At 41.4% G+C, this 19,724-nt stretch overlaps 1 long non-coding RNA gene across 1 annotated transcript in view; it reads left to right on the forward strand.

The window, feature by feature from the left end:
• The first annotated feature begins 3,988 nt into the window (after positions 1-3,988).
• LOC134943368 (uncharacterized) overlaps positions 3,989-19,724 on the forward strand; it is a 106,875-nt gene continuing 91,139 nt past the window's right edge. Inside the window, exon 1 of the long non-coding RNA XR_010181499.1 lies at positions 3,989-4,131. This is a non-coding gene — a long non-coding RNA (uncharacterized LOC134943368). The remainder of the gene's footprint in view (positions 4,132-19,724) is intronic.

Raw genomic sequence — 19,724 nt, forward strand, 5'->3', positions numbered from 1 at the left:
AAGATGAGCACTCTGTAACCACCACAGGAGAGACACCCTTGTCCTTGGATATAGGGTTATCCGCTGATGCATCTGAAGATGCGATCCGGACCATTTGTCCAGCAGATCCCACTGAAAAGTTCTTGCATGAAATCTGCCGACTGGAATTGCTTCGAAGGAAGTCACCATTTTTTTACCATGGCCCTTGTGCAATGATGCACTGATTTTAGGAGGTTCCTGACTAGCTCGGATAACTCCCTGGCTTTCTCTTCCGGGAGAAACACCTTTTTCTGGACTGTGTCCAGAATCATCCCTAAGCACAGGAGACTTGTTGTCGGGATCAGCTGCGATTTTGGAATATTTAGAATCCACCCCTGCTGTTGTAACAGTATCCGAGATAGTGCTACTCCGACCTCCAACTGTTCCCTGGACTTTGCCCTTATCAGGAGATCGTCCAAGTAAGGGATAATTAAGACGCCTTTTCTTCGAAGAAGAACCATCATTTCGGCCATTACCTTGGTAAAGACCCGGGGTGCCGTAGACAATCCAAACGGCAGCGTCTGAAACTGATAGTGACAGTTCTGTACCACGAACCTGAGGTACCCTTAGTGATAAGGGCAAATTTGGGACATGGAGGTAAGCATCCCTGATGTCTCGGGACACCAGATAGTCCCCTTCTTCCCGGTTCGTTATCACTGCTCTGAGTGACTCCATCTTGATTTGAACCTTTGTAAGTGTTCAAATTTTTTTAGATTTAGAATAGGTCTCACCTAGCCTTCTGGCTTCAGTACCACAATATAGTGTGGAATAATACCCCCTTTTCTTGTTGTAGGAGGGGTAATTTAATTATCACCTGCTGGGAATACAGCTCGTGAATTTTTTCCCATACTGCCTCCTTGTCGGAGGGAGACCTTGGTAAAGCAGACTTCAGGAGCCTGCGCAGGGGAAACGTCTCGACATTCCAAACTGTACCCCTGGGATACTACTTGTAGGATCCAGGGGTCCTGTACGGTCTCAGCGTCATGCTGAGAGCTTGTCAGAAGCGGTGGAACGCTTCTGTTCCTGGGAATGGGCTGCCTGCTGCAGTCTTCTTCCCTTTCCTCTATCCCTGGGCAGATATGACTCTTATAGGGAAGAAAGGACTGAAGCTGAAAAGACGGTGTCTTTTTCTGCAGAGATGTGACTTAGGGTAAAAACGGTGGATTTTCCAGCAGTTGCCGTGGCCACCAGGTCCGATGGACCGACCCCAAATAACTCCTCTTCCTTTATACGGCAATACACCTTTGTGCCGTTTGGAATCTGCATCACCTGACCACTGTCGTGTCCATAAACATCTTGTGGCAGATATGGACATCGCACTTACTCTTGATGCCAGAGTGCAAATATCCCTCTGTGCATCTCGCATATATAGAAATACATCCTTTAAATGCTCTATAGTCAATAAAATACTGTCCCTGTCAAGGGTATCAATATTTTTAGTCAGGGAATCCGACCAAACCACCCCAGCTCTGCACATCCAGGCTGAGGCGATCGCTGGTCGCAGTATAACACCAGTATGTGTGTATATACTTTTTATGATATTTTTCCAGCCTCCTGTCAGCTGGCTCCTTGAGGACGGCCCTATCTATAGACGGTACCGCCACTTGTTCTGATAAGCGTGTGAGCGCCTTATCCACCCTAAGGGGTGTTTCCCAACGCGCCCTAACTTCTGGCGGGAAAGGGTATACCGCCCATATTTTCTATCGGGGGGAACCCACGCATCATCACACACTTCATTTAATTTATCTGATTCAGGAAAAACTACGGTAGTTTTTTCACATCCCACATAATACCCTCTTTTGTGGTACTTGTAGTATCAGAAATATGTAACACCTCCTTCATTGCCCTTAACGTGTGGCCCTAATAAGGAATACGTTTGTTTATTCACCGTCGACACTGGATTCAGTGTCCCTGTCTGTGTCTGTGTCGCCCGACTAAAGTAAACGGGCGTTTTAAAACCCCTGACGGTGTTTTTGAGACGTCTGGACCGGTACTAATTGTTTGTCGGCCGTCTCATGTCGTCAACCGACCTTGGCGCGTGTTGACATTATCACGTAATTCCCTAAATAAGCCATCCATTCCGGTGTCGACTCCCTAGAGAGTGACATCACCATTACAGGCAATTGCTCCGCCTCCTCACCAACATCGTCCTCATACATGTCGACACACACGTACCGACACACAGCACACACACAGGGAATGCTCTGATAGAGGACAGGACCTACTAGCCCTTTGGAGAGACAGAGGGAGAGTTTGCCAGCACACACCAAAAACGCTATAATTATATAGGGACAACCTTATATAAGTGTTTTCCCTTATAGCATCTTTTTTATATATTTCTAACGCCAAATTAGTGCCCCCCCTCTCTGTTTTAACCCTGTTTCTGTAGTGCAGTGCAGGGGAGAGCCTGGGAGCCTTCCCTCCAGCCTTTCTGTGAGGGAAAATGGCGCTGTGTGCTGAGGAGATAGGCCCCGCCCCTTTTTCGGCGGCCTCGTCTCCCGCTCTTAACGGATTCTGGCAGGGGTTAAATATCTCCATATAGCCCCCGGAGGCTATATGTGAGGTATTTTTAGCCAAAAAAGGTTTTCATTTGCCTCCCAGGGCGCCCCCCTCCCAGCGCCCTGCACCCTCAGTGACTGCCGTGTGAAGTGTGCTGAGAGGAAAATGGCGCACAGCTGCAGTGCTGTGCGCTACCTTAAGAAGACTGAGGAGTCTTCTGCCGCCGATTCTGGACCTCTTCTCGTTTCAGCATCTGCAAGGGGGCCGGCGGCGAGGCTCCGGTGACCATCCAGGCTGTACCTGTGATCGTCCCTCTGGAGCTAATGTCCAGTAGCCAAGAAGCCAATCCATCCTGCACGCAGGTGAGTTCACTTCTTCTCCCCTAAGTCCCTCGTTGCAGTGATCCTGTTGCCAGCAGGACTCACTGTAAAATAAAAAACCTAAGCTAAACTTTTCTAAGCAGCTCTTTAGGAGAGCCACCTAGATTGCACCCTTCTCGGCCGGGCACAAAAATCTAACTGAGGCTTGGAGGAGGGTCATAGGGGGAGGAGCCAGTGCACACCACCTGATCCTAAAGCTTTACTTTTTGTGCCCTGTCTCCTGCGGAGCCGCTATTCCCCATGGTCCTTTCAGGAACCCCAGCATCCACTAGGACGATAGAGAAAGTATTATAACCTTGGATAGCTTTTTCAATTCCGGGGCCGGACAGGCTGAAGTGTTCACAGCGGCTGAGTAAGTCTTGGGCTGTGCAGAGACTGCACAAGATCTGTTTGTACAGCTCTGCTACACATACATTCGCACACTTGCAAAGTGAAAATACACTCCTTTATGGCTGGCGACTATCTGTTCGCAGCAGTGCAAAAAAAACCTAGTGAGCGATCAGGACTAAATTAGGCCCCAAAAGCGCAGGTATTTAAGCAACTTTAATACAGCTCCACCCTCTGTATGTTAAATATGTACGGTTTGCAGGGATAGGCTGATTCTATTCCAAAGGGCCCTATGTCTCCTTGCTTAGCTTCTTGCTCTCCTTAGGGATCCTCTTTTGAGGTAAAAAGGTAAAGATTTTCGCACAACACTTAAGGTCACTGGGAGAGCTGTCGGTACCCTTTACACAGCAGATAAGCAATTGCTTACTATCAAGCTTTCAATTAATGCATTTAAGAGCCAAATATCTATCCTTTCCTCCTATTGCTCCCTGAGACGTTCGGCAATATTTAGACACTATCCTCTCTTGACTGGAAACAGGTTGGTTAAGTACTTATATCTGAAATCTATATATAGAAAAGGCAAATACCACGGACTGATCACACAATCTCCTGAATCATAAGGCTGGACTGCCTTGCCAGTGGCAGTTGCAGAGCAGTCCATTATTCAAATAGGGGAGCCACACCAAGTGATGTTTGACAGTGTTTAGGGGTGGCAGTTGATGTGGCTCCCGCATTTGAATAATGGACTGCTCTGTAACTGCCACTAGTCCAGGAAAAGAGCACTGTGTCCTCCACCCTAACTCTCCTCTCTGAGGGGGGAATTCACAATAATCCGCTCACCCCTTTTAACCCCTTTGTGGGTAGAATTTTTAAAAATCCCTTCATAGTCGGTGCTTACATCTCAAAAGTAAGTTACTGTCCAAATATCAAGTTCCTAGTCCTTATGGTTCAGGAGAATTTTTGATGCGTCAGTGGTATTTGCCTTTCATAGATAGATAGATAGATAGATAGATAGATAGATAGATAGATAGATAGATAGATAGATAGATAGACTGTAGATATGGCTATGTGGTGTAATAGCTTAATTATTTTATGCTAAGTACTGTAACTGACTAAAATTTGTCATCTTCACTTTGAGAGCTGTGGAAGATATTTGCAAACAAACTTGTTCTTTTATATACACTATATATATATATATATAGTATAAATATATATACACATATGATATACAGTATCCATACATATAATTTGGGTGAGACACACTATGTCCTTGGACATAGTGGGGGGAGTCCAATTGTTTCTTGTGTGCCATAAGTAATGGCTGTCTGGCAGAGCTATTCAATTGTAATGCAAATGTAACTGACTGTCACGAGGACCCGTTACTTATCAAGCCCAAAAGCACTGGGTTTAGCTGCGTAAAGCGGTTAAACCCCTCTAAACATTGGGCATGCAGCCGAAATGGCAGTTTGGGCGCTCCAGCAAACAACCTTTTACAGATTCCTGCTCACCACCTCAAGAGGCTGTGAGCAGAAATCATGCGGTCATGTCCTATTGGTAAAACAATTATATATTTACGTCAGGCATCCATTACGTATTTGCGCCCAAAAACCAGTTGAATTCCCCCCAGTGACTGGCTTATATTTCTCTATCTCTCTCGCAGTAAAGATATATATATAGAGAGAGAGGGAGATAAAAAGATTTTTCTATATTTCAAACATGCATACACACACACACACACACACACACACACACACACACACACACACACACACACATATTTAAATACTGCACTGGTCACACACCCATATCAGTAGCACCCCCATCACACTCCCACACCCCCTGCGGCAGCCCACAATATGCCCTTCATAAATTTCAGCTCCAGGCTCATGAGGACTTTAATATGGCACTGTGCACATTTAGGGGGTCATTCCGAGTTGTTCGCTCGTTATTTTTTTCTCGCAACGGAGCAATTAGTCGCTAATGCGCATGCGCAATGTCCGCAGTGCGACTGCGCCAAGTAAATTTGCTATGCAGTTAGGTATTTTACTCACGGCATTACGAGGTTTTTTCTTCGTTCTGGTGATCGTAATGTGATTGACAGGAAGTGGGTGTTTCTGGGCGGAAACGGGCCGTTTTATGGGTGTGTGTGTAAAAACGCTACCGTTTCTGGGAAAAACGCGGGAGTGGCTGGAGAAACGGAGGAGTGTCTGGGCGAACGCTGGGTGTGTTTGTGACGTCAAACCAGGAACGACAAGCACTGAACTGATCGCAGATGCCGAGTAAGTGTGGAGCTACTCAGAAACTGCTAAGAAGTGTCTATTCGCAATTTTGCTAATCTTTCGTTCGCAATTTTGATAAGCTAAGATTCACTCCCAGTAGGCGACGGCTTAGCGTGTGCAAAGCTGCTAAAAGCAGCTTGCGAGCGAACAACTCGGAATGACCCCCTTAGTTATTGCTCACAGTGTCGGACTGGGACATGTAAGGCCCACCAGGGAAATGCAGTGGTAGGGGCCTATGTTAGGGGTGTGGCCAGTCTGCAGAGGGGGTGTGGCCGGCCACCTCATTGGTTTGATTAACCATTAGAGAGTGCAACGTCTGGGCCCCTTCATAAATATATACAGTAAATTCAGCTGCTGCATTCATGATAATGTACCAGATTAATAACAGATTAATAACAGCAATGCACTGTAGAAAATACACCATAGTCCAGTATAAGGTAACATATGTATAATGTATATAATTCAAGTGCACAGTCTGGAACCTGATCCTTAGAGCAGGAGGTGGGCCCCCAGGCAGTAGGGCCCCACCGGTGGTTTCCCCTGTACCCCTGTGAGCCAGTCCAAGCCTGATTGTGCATAACTAAAGAGTTCTTCCTTTACAAAGCTGATCTTTCTAGTTCATTTGGTAAAATTTTGCTTTAATGAATAATATCACATTCTAAAAGGTTCTCTATTAAAATCACTTAACTGACTATTTTTCTCTTCAAAAGCATTAACAACATTGTTTTTTAAAATTTATTTAATTTAATAAATTTGAAAATGTATTTTTTTAAAATATTTAAACATTATATTATGCACATCTGCAGAATGGATCTCTCTCGTCAAAAACGGGGGGAGAGGGTGGGACGGCGCAGTTGCATGAAATCTGACCATGCCAGTTAAGTAGATATAAGTAGTGCTGGGAAATAATCCGCCCTAGTGTAAAGTAAAGAATTACGATATATATATATATATATATATATATATGACACCAATAGCATAGTACTGTATAACAGAATGTTCACCTTAATATATAATAACTATGCAAAATAGTTTAAAACACTCTAATCCCTCATACTGTTGGCCTGATGTTGAGGTTTTTAATTGTCCATTTTCAACCAGGGCTTAAGATCTAGGGCATTTTTGAAATTTCTATTTTCAGCCAAAATCAAGTCCGGGGCTTAGCAAAAATCTCATATAATGTAAACTTGTTTTCATCTTCTGCTTCAGAACCAGGTACCACAATCTACTTCTGTGACCTTAGTGATACAGTTTAGATAGATATCCGAAGTTTAAAGAAGAAATATGATCTTTTTTTTTCTTTTTCTTTTTTTTTTCCAGCCAAAATGAGGTCCTGGGTTTAGCAAACATCTCATACTGCAATACACTATCATCTCCTATTTTAAAACTAGGTACCAGAATTAACTTCTGTCAATTCAGTAATACATTTGGTATAGCTATTTTAAGATTCAAGCAGAAATTGGGTGATATTGAAACTTTCATTTTCAGCCAAAATAGAGTTCGGGGCTTAGGAAACATCACATAAACTGCTAAATTTTTATGGTTTTCTGTTTCAAAACAAGACAACAGACCCAACGTCTGTCACCTTAGTGATACATTTTTTATAGTTGTCCAAAACTGAAATCAGAAATTGTGTAATTTTTAAAATGCTGCAAAGTAAGAATGCTTTCAAAAATAGAAGCGTTAATAGTTTATTTTTATCAAATAACAAAATGCAAAGTGAATGAACAGAAGAAATATCTAAATCAAATCAATAGTTGGTGTGCCCACCCTTTGCCTTGAAAGCAGCATTGATTCTTCTAGGTACACTTGCACACAGTTTTCAAAGGAACTCGGCATGGAGGTAGTTCCAAACACCTTAGGGAACTAACCACAGATCATCTGTAGATGTAGGCTTGCTCAAATCTTTCTGTCTATTCATGTAATCCCAGACAGACTCGAGGATGTTGAGATCAGGGCTCTGTGGGGGCCATATCATCACTTCCAGGACTCCTTCTTCTTCTTTACGCTGAAGATAGTTTTTAATGACATTAGTATTTAGATAACAGTATCTGGCTACGCATTACTGTCACTTAAAGAACCCACATATACAATATCCTTTATTAATATTTAGCCATTGGGATCATTGTGCTTTATTACCAATGCAGGGAAATGGCACTTATGATCCAGTTTCAGTTTATATATAGGTTTCTCTAATTTCTTCTCTTCCCAAATATAGACAGGGAGACAGGGAGATTGCTACTATTTCAGGGAGTCTCCCTGACATTCAGGGAGGGTTGGCAAGTATGGCATAACCAGAAGGCTTTTTTCATGATGGATCTAAGCATTGCATATTTAAGCATTGCAAATTTAGTTATTGCGCATAACTAAAGACTACCACAAGAAGAAAAAAAAGCGCTGAGAGAGTATATTTTAAAATATATTTATGTTTTTATTTAGCTATTTTAACTTGCTATAGTAAAATATATACTTTTAAATAGCTCACTGTGAACCAATTACACTAACAATAATTAAAACAATAAAAAAACAATATTTAATTTTTAAAGGAGCATGGCCATGCGTATTTGCAATTGCACCTTTTAAAAATCCTGCATATTAATCACCTTTATCTGCATGCCTAAAACAACATTTGCTAAACACATACAGGAACCGTTCCAAATTGAATTGCATACTAACCCTTCTATGCTTGGCAAACTAATCAACAATCTTCCTTTTGCTTGGCAAATTGCAAAATAATTTAACCTGGCAAGAAAGGATCTATAGCAATTTGGATAAAGATCTTGAAAGTACGGACTATCTGTATTAAATGATTATTTGCAAGTAAGATATAAGTATCTGCATGCCGCAAGTTACTTTGGTTAGGAATTGGTTGTTATATTAACAGTATATTGACATCATGCCGGTATTTTATAAATAACAGTTTTCTTTGTGATGATTTGTAAAGGTAAAGGATGCATTGAGCTAGAGAACAATTAAATATTGTTTTTTTATTGTTTTAATTATTGTTACTGTAATTGGTTCACAGTGAGCTATTTAAAAGTATGGGTGGTAGTCATGTGACCGCCGGTCGGCTGACCGACAGTCACATGACCTCCTCCGTGAGCCCGATGGCTCACTATCCCGATGGTCGGCATGCCGACCAACAGGGACTATTTCCACTCGTGGGTGTCCACGACACCCATAGAGTGGGAATAGAACCCGTGGCGACCGCAGGTCGCCACCGAGCCCGCAGCGTGGCGAGCGCAGCGAGCCCGCAAGGGGCTTGCTGCACTCGCCCTTCCCCGCCGGGATCCCGGCGTCGGTATGCTGCCGGGATCCCGGCGTTGGTAAGGTGACCGGCGGTCAGGAGACCGCCGGTCACCCGTACTACACCCAAAAGTATATATTTTACTATAGCAAGTTAAAATAGCTAAATAAAAACATAAATATATTTTAAAATATACTCTGTCAGCGCTTTTTTTTCTTCTTGTGGTAGTGTTTGTTCTTTGAAGGGGGGGAGTAGCCCCTTCGGTATAGAAAAGCTGCAGACAGTTTAGTATTCAAGACTGAGCAATTAATTGGCGCCTGGTGATACTTGGTATCTCTTTTTTTTTTATTTTTTGCATAACTAAAGAGTTCTTCCTTTACAAAGCTGATCTTTCCAGTTCATTTGGTACAATTTTGCTTTAATGAATAATATCACATTCTAATGTGTTTTTCTGTTAAGTAGTGCTGGGAAATAATCTGCCCTAGTGTATAGTAAAGAATCACGATGTGTATATGACACCAATAGCATAGTACTGTATAGAATATTCACCTTAATATACAGTATAATAACTATGCAAAAATGTTTAAAACATTCTAATCCTTCATACTGATGGCCTGACGTTGAGTTTTGATTGTCCATTTTCAGCCAGGGCTTAAGATCTAGGGCATTTTTGAAATATCTATTTTCAGCCAAAAGGAAGTCCGGGGCTTAGCAAAAATCTCATATACTGTAAAATTGTTTTCATCTTCTGCTTCAGAACCAGGTACCAGAATCTACTTCTGTGACCTTAGTGATACAGTTTAGATAGATATCCAAAGTTTAATGAAGAAATACTGTATGATCATTTTTTACATTTTTATTTTCAGCCAAAATGAGGTCCTGGGTTTAGCAAACATCTCATATACTGCAATACACTATCATCTCCTATTTTAAAACTAGGTACCAGAATTAACTTCTATCAATTCAGTGATACATTTGGGATAGCTATTTTAAGATTTAAGCAGAAATTGGGTGATATTTGAAATTTTCATTTTTAGCCAAAATAGAGTTCTTGGCTTAGGGAAAAATCAAATAAACTGCTACATTTTTATCGTCTTCTGTTTCAAAACCAGGCAATAGACACAACATCTGTCAACTCAGTGATTCATTTTATATAGGTGTTCAAAACTGAAATCAGAATTTGTGTAATTTTTGAAATGCTGCAATGTAAGAATGCTTTCAAAAATAGAAGTGTTAGTTTATTTTTATCAAATAACAAAATGCAAAGTGAATGAACAGAAGAGAAATCTAAATCAAATCAACAGTCGGTGAGTCGACCCTTTGCCTTAAAATTGATTCTTCTAGGTACACTTGCACTCAGTTTTCGAAAAAAGAACTCAGCATGGAGGTAGTTCCATACATCTTGGAGAACTAACCACAGATCATCTATAGATGTAGGCTTGCTCAAATCCTTCTGTCTCTTCATGTAATCCCAGACAGACTCGAGGATGTTGAGATCAGGGCTCTGTGGGGGCCATATCATCACTTCCAGGACTCCTTCTTCTTTACGCTGAAGATAGTTCTTAATGACATTGGTACGTACATAACAGTATCTTGCTTCGCATTTCTGTCACTTAAAGAACCCACATATACAAAATCCTTTATTAATATTTAGCCATTGTGATCATTGTGCTTTATTATCAATGCAAGGAAATGGCACTGATGATCCAATTTCAGTTTATATAGCTCTACTTTCTTTTGCACAAATAAAGACAGGGAGACAGGGAGATTGCTACTATTTCAGGGAGTCTCCCTGACATTCAAGGAGGTTGGCAAGTATGACATAACCAGAAGGCTTTTTCCATGATGGATCTAAGCATTGCACATTTAGTTATTGTGCAAAACTAAACAGATCTTCCTTTACAAAGCTGATCTTTCCAGTTCATTTGGTACAATTTTGCTTTAATGAATAATATCACATTCTAATGTGTTTCTCTGTTAAGTAGTGCAGGAAAATAATCCGCCCTAGTGTATAGTAAAGAATCACAATGTATATATGACACCAATAGCATAGTACTGTATAACAGAATGTTCACCTTAATATATAATAACTAGAGATGAGCGGGTTCGGTTCGCCGAGAACCAACCCCCCCCCCCCGAACTCCACGTGGCAAACACGGGTCCGACTCGGAAAACCCGAACGAGGCAAAAATGTCATCATCCCGCTGTCGGATTCTCGCGAGAATCGGATTCCATATAAAGAGCCGCGCGTCGCCGCCATTTTCACTCGGGCAGTACAGAGAGGACGTGGCTACGGTCTCTCAGCTGTTCTCAGTATCAGTGCTCAATATCAGTGCTTATTGTCTTGTGCTGCATGGTGCTGCTCAGTAATACTAGTACAGTGTCTCTCTTGTGCTGCATCTTGCTGCTGTAGGGTGCTGTGGTAGTAGTGTCCTGCATCGGTTATCATCATTCAAGTCACAGTGGTATCTGGGGGGTGAAAATTCCAGAGTGCTTTTGTGCTGCTCACTAATACTAGTACAGTGTCTTGTGCAGCATTGTGCTGCTCAGTGTCAGTTCTCAGTAGTATCATCAGTGCTCAGTATCACTGCTCATTGTCTTGTGCTGCTCACTAATACTACATTATTAATACTAGTACAGTGTCTTGTGCTGCATCATTCTGCTCAGTGTCAGTTCTCAGTAGTATTATCAGTGCTCACTAACACTGCTCATTGTCTTGTGCTGCTCAGTAATACTACATTACTAATACTAGTACAGTGTTTTGTGCTGCATCGTGCTGCTCAGTGTCAGTTCTCAGTAGTATCATCAGTGCACAGTATCACTGCTCATTCTCTTGTGCTGCTCACTAATACTACATTACTAATACTAGAACAGTGTCTTGTGCTGGTCAGTGTCAGTTCTCAGTAGTATCATCAGTGCTCAGTATCACTGCTCATTGTCTTGTGCTGCTCAGTAATACTACATTACTAATACTAGTACAGTGTCTTGTGCTGCATAGTGCTGCTCAGTGTCAGTTCTCAGTAGTATCATCAGTGCTCAGTATCACTGCTCATTGTTTTGTGCTGCTCAGTAATACTACATTACTAATACTAGTACAGTGTCTTGTGCTGCATAGTGCTGCTCAGTGTCAGTTCTCAGTAGTATCATCAGTGCTCAGTATCACTGCTCATTGTTTTGTGCTGCTCAGTAATACTACATTACTAATACTAGTACAGTGTCTTGTGCTGTATAGTGCTGCTCAGTGTCAGTTCTCAGTAGTATCATCAGTGCTCAGTATCACTGCTCATTGTTTTATGCTGCTCAGTAATACTACATTACTAGTACAGTGTCTTGTGCTGCATCATGCTGCTCAGTGTCAGTTCTCAGTAGTATCATCAGTGCTCAGTATCACTGCTCATTGTCTTGTTCTGCTCAGTAATACTACATTACTAATACTAGTACAGTGTCTTGTGCTGCATCGTGCTGCTCAGTGTCAGTTCTCAGTAGTATCATCAGTGCTCAGTATCACTGCTCATTGTCTTGTGCTGCTCAGTATTACTACATTACTAATACTAGTTCAATGTGTTGGTCTGCATCATGCTGCTCAGTGTCAGTTCTCAGTAGTATCATCAGTGCTCAGTATCAGTGCTCAGTAGTATCATCAGTGCTCAGTATCACTGGTCAGTGCTCAGTGTCTTGTGCTCCATCTTTCTGCTGTAGGGTGCTGTGGTAGTGTCCTGTCACTGTGCATAGGTCATCATCATTCCAGTCACAGTGGTATCTGGTTTCTATCTAGTGGTATCTAATTCCAGACATTACTGCCGTCTAATTCCAGATATATTACAGGCATATAATTCCACACATTAAAAAATGAAGAACAAAAATGTGGAGGGTAAAATAGGGGAAATATCAAGATCCACTTCCACCTTATGCTGAAGCTGCTGCCGCTAGTCATGGCAGAGACAATGAAATGCCATCAACGTCGTCTGCCAAGGCCGATGCCCAATGTGATAGTAGAGAGCATGTAAAATCCAGAAATCAAAAGTTTAGAAAAATGACCCAAAAATCTAAATTAAAATTATCTGAGGAGAAGCGTAAACTTGCCAATATGCCATTTACGACACGGAGTGGTAAGGAACGGCTAAGGCCCTCTCCTATGTTCCTCATGACTAGTGGTTCAGCTTCACATGACGATGGAAGCGCTCATATTCCCACTAGAAAAAAAAGAGTTAAGCTGGCAAAAGCGCAGCAAAGAATTGTGCGTTCTAAATCACAAATCCCCAGAGTCCAAATGTGTCGGCGGGTGCGATGCCTGACCTTCCCAACACTGGACGTGAAGAGGTGGCTCCCACAGTCCAGTTCCTGATATTCAAATTGAAGATGTCACTGTCGAAGTACACCAGGATGAGGATATGGGTGTTGCTGGCGCTGAGGAGGAAGTTGACAAGGAGGATTCTGATGGTGATGTGGTTTGTTTAAATCAGGCACAGTTGTTGTCTGTGGGATGAATAAGGCCATTGCTATGCCTGGTCAAAATACAAAAAAAATCACCTCTTTGGTTGGAATTATTTCAACAGAATTACGGACAACATGTGTCAAGATGTGTGTTGCCTTTGTCAAGCCATAATAAGTTGGGGTAAGGACGTTAACCACCTAGGAACATCCTCCCTTATACGTAACCTGGAGAGCATTCATCAGAAGTCATTGACAAGATCAAAAACTTTGGGTAACAGCGGAAGCAGTCCACTGACAACTAAATACCTTTTTCCTCTTGTACCCAAGCTCCTGCAAACCACACCACCAACTCACTCAATGTCAATTTCCTCCTTAGACAGGAACGCTAATAGTCCTGCAGGCCATGTCACTGTCAAGACTGACGAGTCCTCTCCTAACTGGGATTCCTCCGATGGATCCTTGAGTGGAACACCTACTGCTGCTGTTGCTGCTGGGAGTCGATCGTCATCCCAGAGGGGGAGTCGGAAAACCACTTGTACTACTTCCATTAAGCAATTGACTGTCTAACAGTCCTTTGCGAGGAAGATGAAATATCACAGCAGTCATCCTGTTGCAAAGCGGATAACTCAGGCCTTGACAACTATGTTGGTGTTAGACGTGTATCCGGTATCCACCGTTAGTTCACAGGGACTTAGAGAATTGCTTGAGGTAGTGTGTCCCCGGTACCAAATCCCATCTAGGTTCCACTTCTCTAGGCAGGCGATACCAAGAATGTACACAGACATAAGAAAAAGAGTCACCAGTGTCCTAAAAAATGCAGTTGCACCCACTGTCCACTTAACCACGGACATGTGGACAAGTGGAGCAGGGCAGACTAAGGACTATATGACTGTGACAGCCCACTGGGTTGATGTATTGCCTCCCGCAGCAACAACAGCGGTGGCACCAGTAGCAGCATCTCGCAAACGCCAACTCGTTCCTAGGCAGGCTACGCTTTGTATCACCGCTTTCCATAAGAGGCAAACAGCTGACAACCTCTTACAGAAACTGAGGAACATCATCACAGAATGACTTTCCCCAATTGGACTCTCCTGGGGATTTGTGATATTGGACAATGCCACCAATATTGTGCGTGCATTACATGTTGGCAAATTCCAGCATGTCCCATGTTTTGCACATACAATTACTTTGGTGCTGCAGAATTTTTTAAAAAACGACAGGGCTGTGCAGGAGATGCTGTCGCTGGCCCGAAAAATTGCAGGCCACTTTTGGCATTCAGCCACCGCGTGCCGAAGACTGGAGCGCCAGCAAACACTCCTGAACATGCCCTGCCATCACCTGAAGCAAGAGGTGATAACGAGATTGAATTCAACCCTCTATATGCTTCAGAGGATGGAGGAGCAGCAAAAGGCCATTCAAGCCTATACATCTGCCTATGATATAGGCAAAGGAGGGGGAATGCACCTGACTCAAGTGCAGTGGAGAATGATTTCCATGTTGTGCAAGGTTCTCCAACCCTTTGAACTTGCCACACGTGAAGTCAGTTCAGACACTGCCAGCCTGAGTCATGTCATTCCCCTCATCAGGCTTTTGCAGAAGCAGCTGGAGAGATTGAAGGAGGATCTAAGATGGAGCAATTCCGCTAGGCATGTGGGACTTTTGGATCGAGCCCTTCATTCGCTTAACCAGGATTCACGGGTTGTCAATCTGTTGAAATCAGAGCACTACATTTTGGCCACCGTGCTCGATCCTAGGTTTAAAGCCTACGTTGTATCTCTCTTTCTGGCAGACACAAGTCTGCAGAGGTACAAAGACCTGCTGGTGAGACAATTGTCAAGTCAAGCGGAACGTGACCTGTCAACAGCTCCTCCTTTATTTTCTACCGCAACTGGAGCTGCCAGGAAAAGGATAACATTTCCAAACCCACCCACTGGTGGTGATGCAGGGTAGTCAGGAGCAAGTGATGACATCTGGTCCGGACTGAAGGACCTGCCAACGATTACTGACATGTCGTCTACTGTCACTGCATATAATTCTGTCACCATTGAACGAATGGTCGGAGGATTATATGGGTGACAGCCCACTGTAAGCATGTCAGACAGTCCATATGTATACTGGCAGGAAAAAGAGGCAATTTGGAGGCCCTTGCACAAACTTGCTTTATTTTACCTAAGTTGCCCCCCCCCCCCCCCCCTCCAGTGTGTACTCCGAAAGAGTGTTTAGTTCAGCCGGTCACCTTGTCAGCGATCTGTGTAGGAGGTTACTTCCAGAAAATGTGGAGATGATGTTCATCAAAATTAATTATAAATTCCTCTGTGGAAACATTTACCAACAATTGTCTCCAGAATGTGCACAGGGATGGTGGATTCCAGTGGGGACGAATTAATACTTAGTGAGGAGGAGGATGTACACAGTGAAGGGGGTGAGGAATCGGAGGATGATGATGAGTTCGACATCTTGCCTCTGTAGAGCCAGTTTGTGCAAGGAGAGATTGATTGCTTCTTTTTTGGTGGGGGCCCAAACAAACCAGTCATTTCAGCCACAGTCATGTGGCAGACCCTGACGCTGAAATGATTGGTCAGTTAAAGTGTGCATGTCCTGTTTATACAATATAAGGGTGGGTGGGAGGGCCCAAGGACAATTCCATCTTGCACTCCTTTTTTTATTTATCTTTGCATCATGTGTTGTTTGGGGTCTATTTTTTTAAGTGCCATCCTGTCTGACACTGCAGTGCCACTCCTAAATGGGCCAGGTGTTTGTGCTGCCCACTTGGGTCGCTCAGCTTAGTCATCCAGCGACCTCGGTGCAAATTTTAGGACTAAAAATAATATTGTGAGGTGTTCAGAATAGACTGGAAATGAGTGGAAATTATGGTTATTGAGCTTAATAATACTATAGGATCAAAATGACCCCCAAATTCTATGATTTTAGCTGTTTTTGAGTTTTTAAAAAAAAATCACCCGAATCCAAAACACATCCGAATCCAAAACCCGAAAGGGTGGTTTTGCCAAAATGCGTCTTAATCCAAAACACGACCGCGGACCCGAATCCAAAACCAAAACACGAAAAATGCCTGCTGCACATCTCTAATAATAACGATGCAAAAATGTTTAAAACAGTCTAATACTTCATACTGATGGCCTGACGTTGAGGTTTTTAATTGCCCATTTTCAGCCAGGGCTTAAGATCTAGGGCATTTTTGAAATTTCTATTTTCAGCCAAAATGAAGTCCGGGGCTTAGCAAAAATCTCATTTACTGTAAAATTGTTTTCATCTTCTGCTTCAGAACCAGGTACCAGAATCTTCTTCTGTGACCTTAGTGATACAGTTTCGTTAGCTATTCGAAGTTTAAGCAAGAAATATAATTTTTTACATTTTTATTTTCACCCAAAATGAGGTCCTGGGTTTAGCAAACATCTCATACTGCAATACACTATCATCTCCTATTTTAAAACTAGGTACCAGAATTAACTTCTGTCAATTCAGTGATACATTTGGGATAGCTATTTTAAGATTCAAGCAGAAATTGGGTAATATTTGAAATTTTCATTTTCAGCCAACATAGAGTTCGGGGCTTAGGAAAAAATCACATAAACTGCAAAAGTTTTATCATCTTCTGTTTCAAAACCAGACAACAGATCCAATGTCTGTCTCTTCAATGATACATTTTATATAGGTGTCCAAAATTGAAATCAGAGATTGTGTCATTTTTAAAATGCTGCAAAGTAAGAATGCTTTCAAAAATAGAAGTGTTAATAGTTTATTTTTATAAATTAACAAAATGCAAAGTGACTGAACAGAAGGCAAATCTAAATCAAATCAATAGTTGGTGTGTCAACCCTTTGCCTTGAAAACAACATTGATTCTTCTAGGTATACTTGCATGCAGTTTTCAAAGGAACTCAGCATGGAGGTAGTTCCATACAACTTGAAGAAATAACCACAGATCATCTGTGGATGTAGGCTTGCTCAAATCCATCTGTCTCTTCATGTAATCCTACACAGACTCGAGTATGTTGAGACCAGGACTCTATGGTGGCCATATCATCAAGGACACCTCGTTCTTCTTTATGCTGAAGTTAGTTCTTAATGACATTGGTACGTACATAACAATATCTTGATTTGCATTTCTGTCACTTAAAGAACCCACATATACAATATCCTTTATTAATATTTAGCTATTGGGATCATTGTGCTTTATTACCAATGCAGGGAAATGGCACTGATGATCCAATTTCAGTTTGTATATCTCTAATTTCTTATTCCCCAAGTAAGAATCAAGCAGAAATTGGGTGATATTGAAACTTTCATTTTCAGCCAAAATAGAGTTCGGGGCTTAGGAAAAATCACATAAACTGCTAAATTTTTATGGTTTTCTGTTTCAAAACAAGACAACAGACCCAACGTCTGTCACCTTAGTGATACATTTTTTATAGTTGTCCAAAACTGAAATCAGAAATTGTGTAATTTTTGAAATGCTGCAAAGTAAGAATGCTTTCAAAAATAGAAGCGTTAATAGTTTATTTTTATCAAATAACAAAATGCAAAGTGAATGAACAGAAGAAATATCTAAATCAAATCAATAGTTGGTGTGCCCACCCTTTGCCTTGAAAACAGCATTGATTCTTCTAGGTACACTTGCACACAGTTTTCAAAGGAACTCGGCATGGAGGTAGTTCCAAACACCTTGGGGAACTAACCACAGATCATCTGTAGATGTAGGCTTGCTCAAATCTTTCTGTCTATTCATGTAATCCCAGACAGACTCGAGGATGTTGAGATCAGGGCTCTGTGGGGGCCATATCATCACTTCCAGGACTCCTTCTTCTTCTTTACGCTGAAGATAGTTTTTAATGACATTAGTATTTAGATAACAGTATCTGGCTTCGCATTACTGTCACTTAAAGAACCCACATATACAATATCCTTTATTAATATTTAGCCATTGGGATCATTGTGCTTTATTACCAATGCAGGGAAATGGCACTTATGATCCAGTTTCAGTTTATATATAGGTTTCTCTAATTTCTTCTTTTCCCAAATATAGACAGGGAGACAGGGAGATTGCTACTATTTCAGGGAGTCTCCCTGACATTCAGGGAGGGTTGGCAAGTATGACATAACCAGAAGGCTTTTTCCATGATGGATCTAAGCATTGCATATTTAGGCATTGCACATTTAATTATTGCGCATAACTAAATAGTTCTTCCTTTACAAAGCTGATCTTTCCAGTTCATTTGGTACAATTTTGCTTTGATGAATGATATCACATTCTAATGTGTTTCAGTTTTAAGTAGTGCTGGGAAATAATCTGCCCTAGTGTATAGTAAAGAATCATGGTGTATATATGACACCAATAGCATAGTACTGTATAATAGAATGTTCCCCTTAATAAATAATAACTATGCAAAAATATGTAAAACAGTCTAATCCCTCATACTTATGGCCTGACGTTGAGTTTTTAATTGTCCATTTTCAGACAAAATGAAGTCCAGGGCTTTGCAAAAATCTCATATACTGTAAAATTGTTTTCATTTTCTGTTTCAGAACCAGATACCAGAATCAACTTCTGTGACCTTATTTATATAGTTTAGATAGATATCCAAAGTTTAAATCAGAAGTATGATCATTTTTGCATTTTTATTTTCAGCCAAAATGAAATCCTGGGTTTAGCAAAAATCTCATATACTACAATACACTACCATCTCCTATTTCAAATCTAGGTACCAGAATTAACTTCTGTCAATTCAGTGAATCATTTCAGATAGGTATCTTAAGATTAAAGCAGAAATTGAGTCATATTTAAAACATCAATTTTCAATCAAAATAGAGTTTGGGGTTTAGGAAAAAAAATCACGTAAACTGCTAAACCAGTGGTTCCCAAACTTTTTTGAATCATGGCACCCTAGAGTATCAGATTTTTTTTTTCACGGCACCCCTAAGCAAATAGTTTCATATTGAAAAATTTAGAAATAAATATTAAATTAAGTAAATTGTCTTTATATGTCATCCTTAGGGTAACTTATGTGGTGAGGGACAAGATTTGCTTCTGATTGTCAATATATTTTATGATTGTCAGCCATTAACACTGGTTTTGCTTTTTACATTGATCATGCAGAATTTGAATTGGTTCTGGACCACCAACCCGAGGCGCCCCTGCAAGTGTCCCAAGGCACCCCAGGGTGCCACGGCACACAGTTTGGGAACCACTGTGCTAAACTGTTCTTATCTTGTGCTTCAAAACCAGGCAACATGCCCAACTTCAATCAGCTCAATGATACATGTTATGTATATTAGGTGTCTAAAATTTAAATCAGAAAATGGGTAATTTTGTAAATTTTAATGTGCAGCCGAAGTGGAGGGTACCTGGTCTTAAGGAAATCTGACATATTGCAAAATTGTTATCATATCCTATTTTAAAATAAAGCACAATAATCAACTTTTACCAGCTCAGTGATCCAATTTGTATAATTATCTAAAGATTAAAGCAGAATTGCATAATTTTGCAAATTGTAGTTTCCGGTCAAAATGGGGAGCCTGG

The sequence above is a fragment of the Pseudophryne corroboree genome, chromosome 7 (genome assembly GCF_028390025.1).
Source record: "Pseudophryne corroboree isolate aPseCor3 chromosome 7, aPseCor3.hap2, whole genome shotgun sequence".
NCBI classification, from domain to species: Eukaryota; Metazoa; Chordata; class Amphibia; order Anura; family Myobatrachidae; genus Pseudophryne; species Pseudophryne corroboree.